General features: G+C 42.5%; 1 long non-coding RNA gene across 3 annotated transcripts in view; it reads left to right on the plus strand.

Moving 5' to 3' along the window:
* The window catches only part of LOC102983575 (uncharacterized), a 63,439-nt gene that overhangs the window by 30,635 nt on the left and 18,545 nt on the right, over positions 1-14,259 (plus strand). For all 3 annotated transcript variants that reach the window (XR_008617364.1, XR_008617366.1, XR_003679821.2), the window contains one exon: positions 11,398-11,556. This is a non-coding gene — a long non-coding RNA (uncharacterized lncRNA). The remainder of the gene's footprint in view (positions 1-11,397; positions 11,557-14,259) is intronic.

Here is a 14,259-nt window from a genome sequence, read left to right on the forward strand (position 1 = left end):
ACATTGATTGATTTGTGTATATTGAAGAATCTTTGCATCCCTGGGATAAATCCCACTTGATCATGGCGTATGATCCTTTTAATGTGCTGTTGGATTCTGTTTGCTAGTATTTTGTTCAGGATTTTTGCATCTATGTTCATCAGTGATATTGGTCTATAATTTTCTTTTTTTGTGACATCTTTTCCTGGTTTTGGTATCAGGGTGATGGTGGCTTCATAGAATGAATTTGGGAGTGTTTCTCCCTCTGCAATTTTTTGGAAGAGTTTAAGAAGGATTGGTGTTAGCTCTTCTCTAAATGTTTGATAGAATTTGCCTGTGAAGCCATCTGGTCCTGGACTTTTGTTTGCTGGAAGATTTTTAATTAAAATTTCAATTTCATTACTTGTGATAGGTCTGTTTATATTTTCTAATTCTTCCTGGTTCAGTCTTGGAAAATTGTGTCTTTCCAAGAATTTGTCCATTTCTTCGTGGTTGTTAATTTTATTGGCATATAGTTGTTTGTAGTAGTCTCTTATAATCCTTTGTATTTCTGCGGTGTCGGTTGTGATTTCTCCTTTCTCATTTCTAATTTTATTGATTTGCGTCCTCTCCCTCTTTTTCTTGATGAGTCTGGCTAAGGGTTTATCAATTTTGTTTATCTTCGCAAAGAACCAGCTTTTAGTTTTATTGATCTTTGCTATTGTTTTCTTCATTTCTATTTCATATATTTCTGCTCTGATCTTTATGATTTCTTTCCTTCTACTGACTTTGGGTTTTCTTTGTTCTTTTTTTTTTTTTTTTTTTTCGGTATGCGGGCCTCTCACTGCTGTGGCCTCTCCCATTGCGGAGCGCAGGCTCCGGACACACAGGCTCAGCGGCCATGGCTCACGGGCCCAGCCGCTCCGCGGCACGCGGGATCCTCCCGGACCAGGGCACAAACCCGTGTCCCCTGTATCAGCAGGCGGACTCTCAACCACTGAGCCACCAGGGAAGCCCTCTCTAGTTGTTTTAAGTGTAGGGTTAGATTGTTTAGTTGAGATTTTTCTTGTTTCTTGAGGTAGGATTGTACTGCTATAAACTTCCCTCTTAGAACTGCTTTTGCTGCGTCCCATAGGTTTTGGATCGTCGTGTTTTCATTGTCATTTGTTTCTATGTATTTTTTTAAATATCTTCTTTGATTTGTTCAGTGATCTCTTGGTTATTTAGTAGCAAACTGTTTAGCCTCCATGTATTTGTGTTTTTTATAGTTTTTTTCCTGAATTGATTTCCAGTCTCATAGCGTTGTAGTCAGAAAAGATGCTTGATATGATTTCAATTTTCTTAAATTTTCTGAGGCTTGATTTGTGACCCAAGATGTGATCTATCCTGGAGAATGTTCCATGTGCATTTGAGAAGAAAATGTATTCTGCCACTTTTGGGTGGAAAGTTCTATGAATATCAATTAGATCTATGTGGTCTATTGTGTCATTTAAAGCTTGTGTTTTCTTACTTTCTGTTTGGATGATCTGTCCATTGGTGTAAGTGGGGTGTTAAAGTCCTCTACTGTTATTGTGTTCCTGTCAGTTTCTCCTTTCATGGTTGTTAGCATTTGCTTATGTATTGAGGTGCTCCTATGTTGGGGGCATAAACATTATAATTGTTATATCTTCTTCTTGGATTGATCCCTTGATCATTATGTAGTGTCCCCCCTTATCTCTTGTAACAGTCTTTATGTTAAAGTCTATTTTTTCTGATATGAGTATTGTTACTCCAGCTTTCTTCTGATTTCCATTTGCATGGAATATCTTTTTCCATCCCCTCACTTTCAGTCTGTATGTGTCCCTAGGTCTGAAGTGGGTCTCTTGTAGACAGCATATATATGGGTCTTGTTCTTGTATCCATTCAGCCAGTCTGTGTTATGTTATTTTTTGTTTTTCCCTTGCTGCTTTTAATACTTTTTCTTTGAATTTAATTTTTGTTAGTTTGATTAATATGTGTCTTTGTGTGTTTTTGCTAGGGTTTATCCTGTATGGGACTCTCTGTGCTTCCTGGACTTGGGTGACTATTTCCTTTCCCATGTTAGGGAAGTTTTCCACTATAATCTCTTCAAATATTTTCTCAGACCCTTTCTTTATCTCGTCTTCTTCTGGGACCCCTATAATTTGAATCTTGGTGCGTTTAGTGTCGTCCCAGCGGTCTCTGAGATTGTCTTCAATTCTTTTCATTCTTTTTTCTTTATTCTGCTTCTCGGCAGTTATTTCCACCATTTTGTCTTCCAGTTCACTTATTCATTTTTCTGCCTCAGTTATTCTGTTATTGATTCCTCTAGTGTATTTTTCATTTCAGTTATTTTGTTGTTCATCTCTGTTTGCTTGGTCTTTAGTTCTTCTAGATCTTTGTTAAACATTTCTTGCATTTTCTCAATCCATGCCTCCATTCTATTTCTGAGATTCTGCATCATCTTTATTATCATTACTCTGAATTCTTTTTCAGGCAGATTGCCTCTTTCCTCTTCCATTTATTTGGTCTTGTAGGTTTTTACCTTGCTCCTTCATCTGTGACATATTTGCCATCCTCCTTTTTTTTTTTTTTTTTTTATGAGTGGGATTGTGTTCCTGTCTTACTGGTTGTTTGGCCTGAGGCTTCCAGCACTGGAGTTTGTAGGCTGTTGGGTAGAGCTTGGTCTTGGAGCTGAGAGGAGGAACTCCGTGAAACCTCACTCCAATGAATACTCCCTGGGGTCTGAGATCCTCTGTTAGTCCAGTGGTTCGGACTCGGAGCTCCCACCACAGGAACTTCGGCCCAACCCTGGGCTCATGAACCAAGATCCTGCAAGTCACCTGGGGTGGCAAAAAAAAACCCCACAATAACAAAGTAAGAAAATTAGACTAGGAAACCAGCAGATATGTTAGGAAGAATATAAAAGTAAAAATATAGATGAATCAACAACTGGAAGGTACATCAGTACCACAATAGTAAAAAAGAGGAGGAGGGAAAAGGAAAAAAAAAAAGGAGGTAGGGTGGGGAGGCCTTGGCTGTGGAGGGTGGGAACTAAGAAAGGGTGAGGTTTGGGTGGTGGGTGGGGCCAATGCTCAGGACCCACAGGGCTGGAAAAGGCCCTGGGGGCTGTGGATGGTGGGGCTTAGGCTCAAGGAACAGAAGGGGCCCAGGTGTGCCCCCGACCCCTGGTCTCAGAGGGCAGGGGACCTCACCTGGGAGCCCAGCAGGCTTCCTGGGCTCGAGTGGGCGGGGCAAACGCCCTTCTCTCTTTTCCTGCTCCTCTGGGAGGGCCCCTCCCGCCTGCCTCTCCTGATCTCCCCCGGCCTCCCTCCTCTGCCCCCAGGACCCATGCGACCTGGATGGGGCTTTGGAGGGCGGTGTACTGGCTTGGGAGCTCAGCAGGCTCCCCGGCCGGAGTGGGCCAGGCAATCGCCCTCCGCTTCTCTCCCGCTCTTCCTGGAGAGTCCCTCCTGCCTGCCTCTCCTGATCTCCCCGGCCTCAGGGGCGACGATCCTGTCTGGCCTCCACTTCTCCTCCCCTCCCTCAGTCCCGCTACGTCCTACGAGTTCACTCTGAGGTTCCCTGGGCATCAGAGACCCCGCGCAGTGGCTGGCAGGAGCCCTAGTTGTGGGGAGATGCAAACTCGGTGTCTTCCCACACCGCCATCTTGCCTCTGCCTCCCTCATTTTTTTTTACTTGAATTGTAAAAGCATAAAGATCAGAGTCCACTCTGTGTCACATTGTCCCTGCATGGCCCAGCACACGTTTATTTACCAAACATTTTCTTTTGCGTCTTCATACGGAGTGCCTTCCTCCTTTCTCAAGTTCTAAACCACTCCCCGCCAATATTTTCTTTTGTCTTTAACCACAGGTGGTATTTAAGGCGAGGTTTTGGCCATCTTGGAGAGTTAGTTTTCCTGAGTCTCTCCCATGGGTATGTTGGGGAGGGGGAAATTTCCCCCTCTACCCCTCTTTGAGTTCTTGTGGCTGGACTAATAACAAAATTGATGCAAGACAGATTAACAGGAGAAAAAACAACAAATTTTCATTCGTGCACACAGAGGTCTCATGGAAATGGGACCTAAGAAGTGGCCAAAGCAGGCAGCTGTTATACTTTTTAGACAAAGAGACAATAAATTTGCGAGGAATTGACAGGACAAAGAAACTTGGGTTTTGGGTGCCCAATTAGTGAAGAATCAAAACAGAATGTGGGCTTGGGGTAGTAAATTAAAGAAGTAAGAAGGTTTGTTTCCAGCGGCTTCTAGGCCTGTAATTCCCCCATCTCTGGCGATAAGGGTGTCCTTCTACCTCCAGATGCAGGGGTGTACCTTTCACACGGGAGATTTATTTCCTGCTTTCAGGGAGACAGAAAGGAGGGTCAGAGTGTCCCTCTTGTAATGGCTGTTTCTTAAGTAGCTTTAATTCAAAATAATCAGTATGCCATTGCTGCATATTTTGGGGTGAGCTTCCCTGGGCCCCAACATATAGGTGTTATTAAACTTCTGTTTGATTTTCTCCTGTTAATCTGTCACATGTCAATTTAATTCTTAGACCATCCAGAAGAACCTAGAAGGATAGGGGCCAATTTCTTCCTCCCTGACAGTGACAACAACATAAAAAACTCCTTGATATCTCTGTTTTATAAATTCACTAGTTTCTTTAATAGTATACTAAATGTGCGAATTAAAACAGCAATGATGTATAACCATACCCCTCCCAGAATGGCTAAATTAGGAGAGCTGGTAATATCAAGTACTAATGAGAGTGTGGCGCAACTAGAACTTTCATATATTGCTGGTGGGAGTGTAAGTTGGTACAGTCATTTTGGAAAATTGGCAGCATCTTCCATGTCTACCCTATGACCCAGCATTTCCACTCCTGGGTATATTCTCAAGAGAAATGAGTGCTTATGTTCACCAAACGATGCATTGGAAAATGTTCATAGCAGCTTTATACATGATAGTACCCAATCTGTTAACAACCCAAATGTCTATTAAGAGTAGGATGGATAAATAGTGACGTATTTGTAAATGAAATTCCACACAGCAATGAAAACCCACACTCCTGCTTCATGCACTAACATGGCTGAATCTCACAGATGTAATATTGAGCAAGAGAAGCCGGCCCCAAAAGAGTACATAGGGTGTGACTTCATTGACGTGGAGTTCAAGAATAAGCAAAATTAATCTCTAGTGAAAGAAGGCAAAATAGCGTTTGCCCTTGTGGGGGCAGGTTGACTGGGAGGGGTATAAGAGAGCCTCCTGGGGCGCTGGAAATTTTGATATCTTCTGAGTGGTGGTCGCACAGGTGTACACATATGTAAAAATGTATTCATCTGCATCCAGTTTTATGCACTTTGTGTAATTTATCAATCCGCAAAAAAGTAAAAAGGAAATAATGTCTGAAATCCGTCCGGCTAACGGGTAGTGATGGATCTGTGTCCCGGAAATGTCAATCACAGTTTGTGCTCCCTTCTAGATGGCACTGCCCTGCCCGTAGTCCTCTGCCCAGGGGACCTCGAGGCGCTGCTCTGGGTGGGGTTGGGGGGTGGCAGCCACTGCACCAGGTCGGCCAGGAGCTGAGATGGAGGCTGACCAGGTGCCCTCTGCTGGCATTGGGGCTGCAGATTTGGGGGCAGCAAGGAGAGAGCAGACTCAGAACCAGCAGAGATGAGAGTGGGAGAGAGGCTCAGGGGAGGGGGTGGGCTGGAGTAGCTGTCTCTCACATACTTGGCTCCTGACAGCTTTCCTGATCCAGGTCTTTGCCAGATGTAGCCTTCGAGTATCTGTGCATGGCACACTGACCTTCAGTGATTTTTGCAACCTTGTCAAGGTGAGGACAACGATATCAGTCAGGATCTAGCAGGGAAAGGTGACTCGCTCAAACAAGGTAATTGAGGAGAGTTTAATGAAAGGACACTTATACAGATGTGAATAGGTTCAGGGGATGGCCTCCCTCCACCTGAATCCCACCCAGCTGTCCCCTTTTCTATAAGCTCATGCCCCAGCCCTCTCCCTACTCCATTCCAGTCCAAGTGGCCCATTTTTAGTCCCTCTAGGGGTGAAGGTGTGGGCTATGCCAGTGGTTCTTAGTCCCAGCTAGCCATAAACTCACCTGGGGAAGCTTTAAAGTACATCAGTGCCTGGGCCCCACCCCCAGAAGTTCTAATTTAATGGGTCTCAAGTAGAGCCTGGGCATTGTGCCATTTAAAAGCTCTCAGGTGACTCTAACAAGCCCAGATCAATTCTTTCAGACTCTCGGGGGCCTAGGATCTGGGCATAGGTGCTTTTTAAAATTTCCTCAGTACAGCCAGAGCCGAGAAGCTCTGTTCTGTTTTCTTTCAAAATCTGTTGTTTGGCATAAACTTGCGGATCTGTTCTCCTCAGACTTTCCTTTAAAGTGTATTTCAGAAGTAAAACAATATAATAAGTTTAAAAACTGAACGTTGATTATTTTCACCCTGCTTGAGGTACTATCAGTATCTCTGGCCAGAGTCAAGAACAAAGAAATAAAGAAAATAACATCCATATTCATAACAGCATTATTCACGATAGCCAAAAGGCTGAAACGACCCTAGCGTCCATTGACAGATGAATGGATAAACCACATGTGGTAAATACATACAATGGACTATTTTTCAGCCTTAAAAAGGAAGGAAATTCTGACACATGCTACAACATGGATGAACCTCTAGGACATTATGCTGAGTGAAGTAAGCCAGTCTCAAAAAGACAAATACTGTATGACTCCACTTATAGGTACTTAGGGTAGTCAAAATCACAGGGACAGAAAGTAGAAGGGTGATTGCCAGGGGCAGGGGTGGGGGGATGGGGAGTTGTTTAACCCTGGGTACCGGGTTTCAGTTTTTCAGGATGAAAAGAGTTCTACTCCTAGAAGAGAATATAGGCAAAACATTCTCTGACATAAATCGTACCAATGTTTTCTTAGGTCAGTCTCCCAAGGCAATAGCAATAAAAACAAAAATAAATGGGACCTAATCAAACTTACAACCTTTTGCACAGCAAAGGAAACCATAAAAAAATGAAAAAACAAGCTACAGAATGGGAGAAAATATTTGCAAATGATGTGACAGACGAGGGCTTCATCTCCAAAATATACAAACAGCTCATACAACTCAACAACAAAAAAACAAACAACCAAATCGAAAAATGGGCAGAAGACCTAAACAGACATTTCTCCAAAGACATACAGATGGCCAGTAGGCACATGAAAAGATGCTCAACATCACTCATTATTAGAGAAATGCAAATCAAAACTACAATGAGGTATCACCTCACACCAGTCAGAATGGCCATCATTAAAAAGTCTACAAATAACAAACACTAGAGAGGGTGTGGAGAAAAGGGAACCCTCCTACACTGTTGGTGGGAATGTAAATTGGTGCAGCCACTATGGGAAACAGTGTGGAGGTTCCTCAGAAAACTAAAAATAGAATTACCATATGATCCAGCAATCCCACTGGATTGTTCCCCTATGTTCGTAGCAGTGCTATTCACAATAGCCAAAACATGGGAACAACCTAAATGTCCATTGACAGATGAGTGGATAACGAGGTGGTACATATATACAGTGAAATACTGCTCAGCAGTATATAATAAAAAAGAATGAAATAATGCCATTTGCAGCAACACGGATGCAGCTAGAGATTATCATACTAAGTGAAGTAAGTCAGAAAGACAAATACCATATGATATCACTTATATGTGGAATCTAAAATATGGCACAAATGAATCTATCTATGAAACAGAAACAGACTCATAGACATAGAGAACAGACTTATGGTTGTCAAGCGGGAGGAGTTTGGGGGAGGGAAGGACCGGGAATTTGGGATTAGCAGATATAAACTATTATATATAGGATGGATAAACAACAATAGTACAGGGAACTCTATTCAATATCCTGTGATAAACCATAATGGAAAAGAATATTAAAAAAGAATGTCTAAAAAAAGATGAAAAGAGGGCTTCCCTGGTGGCGCAGCGGTTGCGCGTCCGCCTGCCGATGCAGGGGAAACGGGTTCGAGGGAGGCCCGCATACCACAAAAAAAAAAAAAAAAAAAAAAAAAGATGAAAAGAGTTCTAGACATTGTTTGCACAACGATGTGAATGTATTTAACACCACTGAACTGCATGCTTAAAATGCTTAAGATGGAAATTTTATGTGTATTTTACCACATTAAAAAAAAATTTAAAGCAGGAATATTTAATTCATTTAAATTGTATGTTCATACACAAGATTGACAAGAAAAACTCCCCTTCATCTTCCTCACATCCCAGTCCCTGGGGTTTGCTCTGGATACAGGGAGGGCAAATCTTATCAACTGCCTTTCTTCTTAATCCAGCCTGGTGGGAAGACACAGCTGAGCCTCAGAATATAAACTAGAAATGAAAAACAACTGAGAAATCTCCTTCTAATTCTCCGCGTCTTTAGTGTGGACGCCCAGAGTGAGGGGCTCGGCTGTTGGGAGGGGGGAATAGCAGGACACCGTTGTGGGCAAGAGGACCCAGGGCAGGCCGGGCAGTGGAGGAGGGGCGGTGCAAGTAAAACTTCCCTGCGAGGTCATACAGAAGGAAGAGGACATTCTTTTGCAATCATGCTGCTGAAGGAAAATATTCTTCTTCCTTGATGTGGCTCCCCAGTGTACTGTCTCTGAGCATTGTTTATCATGCGAGCTGTGGGCTTCCGTCCAAGAGTCACCCTCAGGGGCAGGAAGATTATAGGGAACAGGAGGAGCTGTGACCTCACCTTTCTCTGGGTGGGGGGCCAATGCCTACCCCATGCTCCTCTGTTGGATCTCCTTGGTGATATGATTCTAAACTAGACTCATACTTGGGGAAAGGGATTCCTGTGGATTATCACTCTCCACTGTGCTGTTCAGGGTGGAGGAACAGATACCAGGGCAAGATCAGCCTGTGTATGCTTCCCTACACAGCCTAGGGAATTGATGAGGTGGTTAAATTTGAGAAAAAGTGAGGCGAAAGCTGGTTATCCCATGAGAGAACTCTTATAAATCATTTACCATCTTCCCCACTTTGATTCTGGGAATAATATTTAGCATCTGGTTTTAAAAACCCTTTTCTGGGGCTTCCCTGGTGGCGCAGTGGTTGAGAGTCCGCCTGCCGATGCAGGGGATACGGGTTCGTGCCCCGGTCCGGGAAGATCCCACGTGCCGCGGAGCGGCTGGGCCCGTGAGCCATGGCCGCTGAGCCTGCGCGTCCGGAGCCTGTGCTCCGCAACGGGAGAGGCCAGAACAGTGGAAGGCCCGCGTATCGCAAAAACAAAACAAAACCCTTTTCTACTGTGGAAAGAAATACCAACCGATTGAGATCAAGCAAAAGCTGTTTATTCAGGGCTTGCTATAGCAAGAGTCAGCCAACATCACTTAGGTTTTGGCAGACACCCAAAGGCAGGCAGAGGAGTGGGAAAGCTTTGTACTGGACAAAGAGGAAGGCTGCAGGTGTGCCCTGATTGGAGACTGTTGACATGGGAAGCTGCAGGCAGGCTGACCAGAAGCATGGCATCCTATGTGATTGGCCAGGGGAGCATATTTGCTTTCTCCAGTTGATCCCAAGTTGGAAACTGCGACAAAAATTAGGGAGGCTATCAGATATTAATAAAGTCCTGGCCATTTGGGACCGATTGTTACAGGAGTTATTGTTTCACTTCCTGGGCTAGTTGTTAGAGATAGAAGTCTGACTTGCAGATAGTAGGTTGGCTTCCTGGGCTGGTTGCTGCAGACTGTGGGTCAGAGTTCTGTTTTATGTATGGTCTGGCCATTGTCCATTTGTATATTCAGTCTCTCACTACCAGACTATAAAGAAAAAAATGTTGCCTGCTATTCCAGTTCTACAAGGATAAAGCCATTAGCCACTGGAGTTGCCCACTGACAGTGCACCTGAGGGGAATTCACTGTGAACTTCCCTCTAACTGCTTTTGCTGCATCCCATAGATTTTGTATGGTTATGTTTTCATTGTCATTTGTCTCAAGGTATTTTTTAATTATCTTTTTGATTTCCTCATTGACCCATTTTTTTTTTTTAGTAGCATGTTGTTTAGTCTCCATGTAATCGTTTTTTTCTCATTTCTTTTTCTGTGGTTGATTTCTCGTTTCATGTTGTTGTGGTCAGAGAAGATGCTTGAAATAATTCCCATACTTTTAAATTTGTTGAGGTTTGTTTTGTGGTCAATACTAGAGAATGTTTCATGTGCACTTGAAAAGAATGTGTATTCTGGTTTTTTTGGATGTAATGTCCTGAAAATATCAATCAAGTCTAACTGTTCTGTTGTATCATTTAGGATCTGTGTTGCCTTGTTGATTTTCTGTATAGAGGATCTGTCCATTGATGTGAGTGGGGTGTTAAAGTCTCCTACTATTATTGTATTCCTGAGAGGAATTCAGGATGGAGAAAAACAGGAAGCATTCTGCATTCTGTGCTAGCCCCTAGATAGTTAAGATGCATCTCTAAGGAAGAATTTCAAATGACCCTAGATTATTGCATATTCTCATATATAGAAAAGCACTAAAATCATTAACTTGAGATGTCTGTTCTTTGTGATTTGCAGTAATCTTTTGATGTTCAACTACATGTTTTTTCCAGCCAAAAAAATTTCGTGTAAGTTCTGGTTCCTCCCTTACGTCTTCAGAGCAGTTCCTCAGAGCTACCTGAGAGGCTGTCTCTGAGGCTATAGTCCTCCGTAAGGTCCCCAAATAAAACTTGACTGACAACTTTTATGCTGTGCATCCTTATTTCAGTCAACAAAAGCTTGAAGTGTTTCAGCCTGCAAGTCTAGTGGTGGTGGAGCTGTAGGAGTGAAGCTTTCTTCGCTCCTTCCTCAGGCCAGTGTAGTCATAGAAATATCAGATCAAGGTGGGGACAGTGGTCCAGAAGTTCCAGGCTTTGCCACTACCAAAGCTGAAAGTTCTGGGGACAATGAGGAAGCCTCTGCTTCAGTGTGGACAGACTCAGGAGTCTCAGTGAGAGCAACCCTTCCCCAACAAGTGGAAGGTCACCTTGACAGCCAAAGGAAGCACTCCAGTTATACTGTCTGTATAAGTGGAGGGAGTTCCCAGAGAGGGAAACCCTTTTATAAAATCCCTAATACCCCTGACTTTTAATTTCAGCAGTAGAGTATGCCACTGAAAGTTATTGAAATTGTGAACATTGGCTTGCATCAAATTTGTAAACAGCTCCTCGGCTGCCCCTTCCCTACCATCACCTGGCCCCCATCGCTAACTGTAGAAATATTTAGAATTTTCTCTAGGATTCATCCTCCCTTACTTGACCCCCGTAATATTTGGTTCATAATTCTCTTATGGCTTTTAGCTTGCTGTATAGTTTATGATATTCATATTTACTTCTTTTAACCTCCGCCAGACTATAAACTGTCTTTTTTTTTTTTTTTTTTTATCACCTGCAGTGTTAGTATCGGCACTGAAAAAACACTCACTGATCAGTTTCACTGTGATGGATGGCACATTCATTCACCAAATACTTATTGAGAAGCTTTTCGGAGCCAAATCAGAAGATAGACACTAGAGGGTACAAAGACAAAACAGTCACTGCCCCTGGCCTCAAGGTGAGAGCAAAGAAGCCAAATAATTGCCATACGATGTGGTAAGTGCTAAGTAATGGAATGGAAGTAAGTACAAAGTGCTTTGGGAACACAAGTAAGGAAGTGACTTGCTTTGATGAGCAAATCAGGGGAGACTTCACGGAAGAGGTAACATTTGAAGGCTGAGTGGAGGTTTTCCTTGCAGAGAAGGAGAGAGCATCCAGGTAGAGGGAACTGTGATAGAAAGAGGAGGAGCTCAGGTGATGGTATCCAGGGAAGGGCAGGTGGGGCTGGAGTTCTGGTGGAGATGTAGCTGCCCGAGTTCATAGGGACGAGATTGTGAAGAGCCTTGAATGCCATTTTTATAGGTCATTTGGATTTAATTCTACTGGCAATATAGAGTCCATCCAGGCTGCTAAACAGAGGGATGGCAAACATCTGTGTTTTGTTATGATAATTCTGGCACCGATGTGGCAGATGGATGGGGGCACCCAGTTAAGAGGCTGCCGATGATAGGGACCTGAACTAGAGCAAGAAATAACTGAAATTCCCTTCTGCTCCTCTGGGGCAAACTGTTTCTCCTTGGTAGTTTTCAGGCAGTCAACTTGCCAAAGGCAAAATCCGAGGCTCAGTGTTTCACCTACTGCGTGATTTTTGCTTTCTCCCACTCTGTGTGTTTTCACTTTCTTGATGATGCCCTTTGAAGCACAAAAGTTCTTAATTTTGATAAAGTTCAGTTTATCTACTTTTTTTCTTTTTCACTTGTGCTTTCAATGTCACATTTTAGTAGGCTTTGTCTAACCCAAGGCAATGAAGACTCACCCCTATGTTTCTAAGAATTTTATAGTGTTAACCCTTATGTTTCGGTCTGTGACCATCTTGAGGTAATTTTTGTATATGATATGAGAAGAGTCCAACTACGCTCTTTTGCATGTTGATCTGTAGTTGTCCCAGCACCATTTGTTGAAAAGCCTGTTCTTTCCCTCTCTGAATTACCTTTGTTGAAAATCCATTGACTATAAACACAAGGGTTTGCTTCTAGACTCTCAATTCATTGATCTGTATGTTTTTCTTTATGCCAGGACCACATTGTCTTGCTGCTTTATAATAAGTTCTGAAATCAGAAAGTGTGAATTTCCCAATTGTGTTCTTCTTTTCAAATTTATTTGTCTACTCACACCAGCATCTCAGAAGTCCCATCAGACAGCTTCTTTTGGTTGTTGCTGTTAATTACTGGAGATTAACTAGCCACAGGAATTTGTTATTTGTGAACACCATAGGTTATATCTAACTCAGACACATCTGCTATCAAATGGGAGGGAAACTTGGCAAAGAAAAAATAAAAAATTGAAACTTTTTTTATGACTTGAAAAATAAAGAACTCTAATTGTATAGCAATTGTATAAATGTATCTAAACATGTGTTTTGGGAATGCAGATAGAATAAGAATGATTGCTTCTGGCTTGTCCTTAGCTTCATGACATCCTAAGAAATTGAAAGGGTTCTAAGTACAAGACTCTTCCTCCATTCTCTAGTAAAAGAAATAGGGAAGTTCTATAGAAGAACATACAAATACAAATGAGCGATGTCAAGATATGAGGGAAAGCTTTGTGACCCAACAGCAAGGTGTCAATAAATCTGAAAGCTGAACCCCTAGCTCAACTTACAGATGGACTGAACAAGTATGGAAAAATAGCATATTATAAAGTAGAAATTCAGCTCTATATCCCTCTATAATTACCTAGCTTTCCTGAGAGTTTGATAAGATTTTCTCATTGTAGGGGTATGTAATGGTTAATTTTCTGTTGTCTTGGAGGGTACTTTGGAATGAGATTAATATTTAAATCTGGATTACCCATCATAATGTGGGTAGGCCTCATCCAATCAGTTGAAGACCTGAATAGACCAAAAGACTGGCCTCCCTGAGCAAGAGGGAGTTTGCCAGCAGACTGTCTGCTGACTTCGTCCGTACAATCAGCTCTCCTGGGTTTCCAGCCTGCTGCCCCACACTGCAGATTGGTACTTGCAGCTTCCATAATTGTGTGAGCCAATTCCATATAATAAATCTCTGTATAGGTCCACATCCTACTGGCTCTGTTTCTCTGGAGAACTCTGACAAATCTAGGGCATAAATAATTTCTAAACAAATAGATTGATGTATCTTTGCCTACCTCCAGAGAGAATTTATAAATTATAAAGCCTTTTAAAAGTAAAGGAGCTTCTATTTTGATTGACTTAGGAAGCTAATCCTCTTTCATATAAATAGAAGAGAATTCAAGAAAAGAAAGATTTAATTCCATACACTTTGTATCTACCGGTTTGACAATTTTGATTTGAAAACAATAAGTTTTCTCTGTTTTTAACAGGGTAAAAAATAATGTTAGCGAATATTCTAACTTTTGCAAGACCTGGATTTGTTTATTCATAGAAATCCATATTAATCTGGACTCCCTAAATCTTTTACTAGTCTTGTTCTTCAGATAAGCTTACATTAGTAATTATTTAATAATATAAAAGCATAAGAAATTTGTATGTCCAAATACACTGAGTTCTAATTATATCTTTTAAAAGTATTTGCTCTTGGGCTTCTCTGGTGGTGCAGTGGTTGAGAATCCGCCTGCCGATGCAGGGGACGCGGGTTCGTGCCCCGGTCCGGGAAGATCCCACATGCCGCGGAGCGGCTGGGCCCGTGAGCCATGGCCGCTGAGCCTGCGCGTCTGGAGCCTG

This window comes from Physeter macrocephalus, chromosome 5 (assembly GCF_002837175.3).
Source record: "Physeter macrocephalus isolate SW-GA chromosome 5, ASM283717v5, whole genome shotgun sequence".
Classification (NCBI taxonomy): Eukaryota; Metazoa; Chordata; class Mammalia; order Artiodactyla; family Physeteridae; genus Physeter; species Physeter macrocephalus.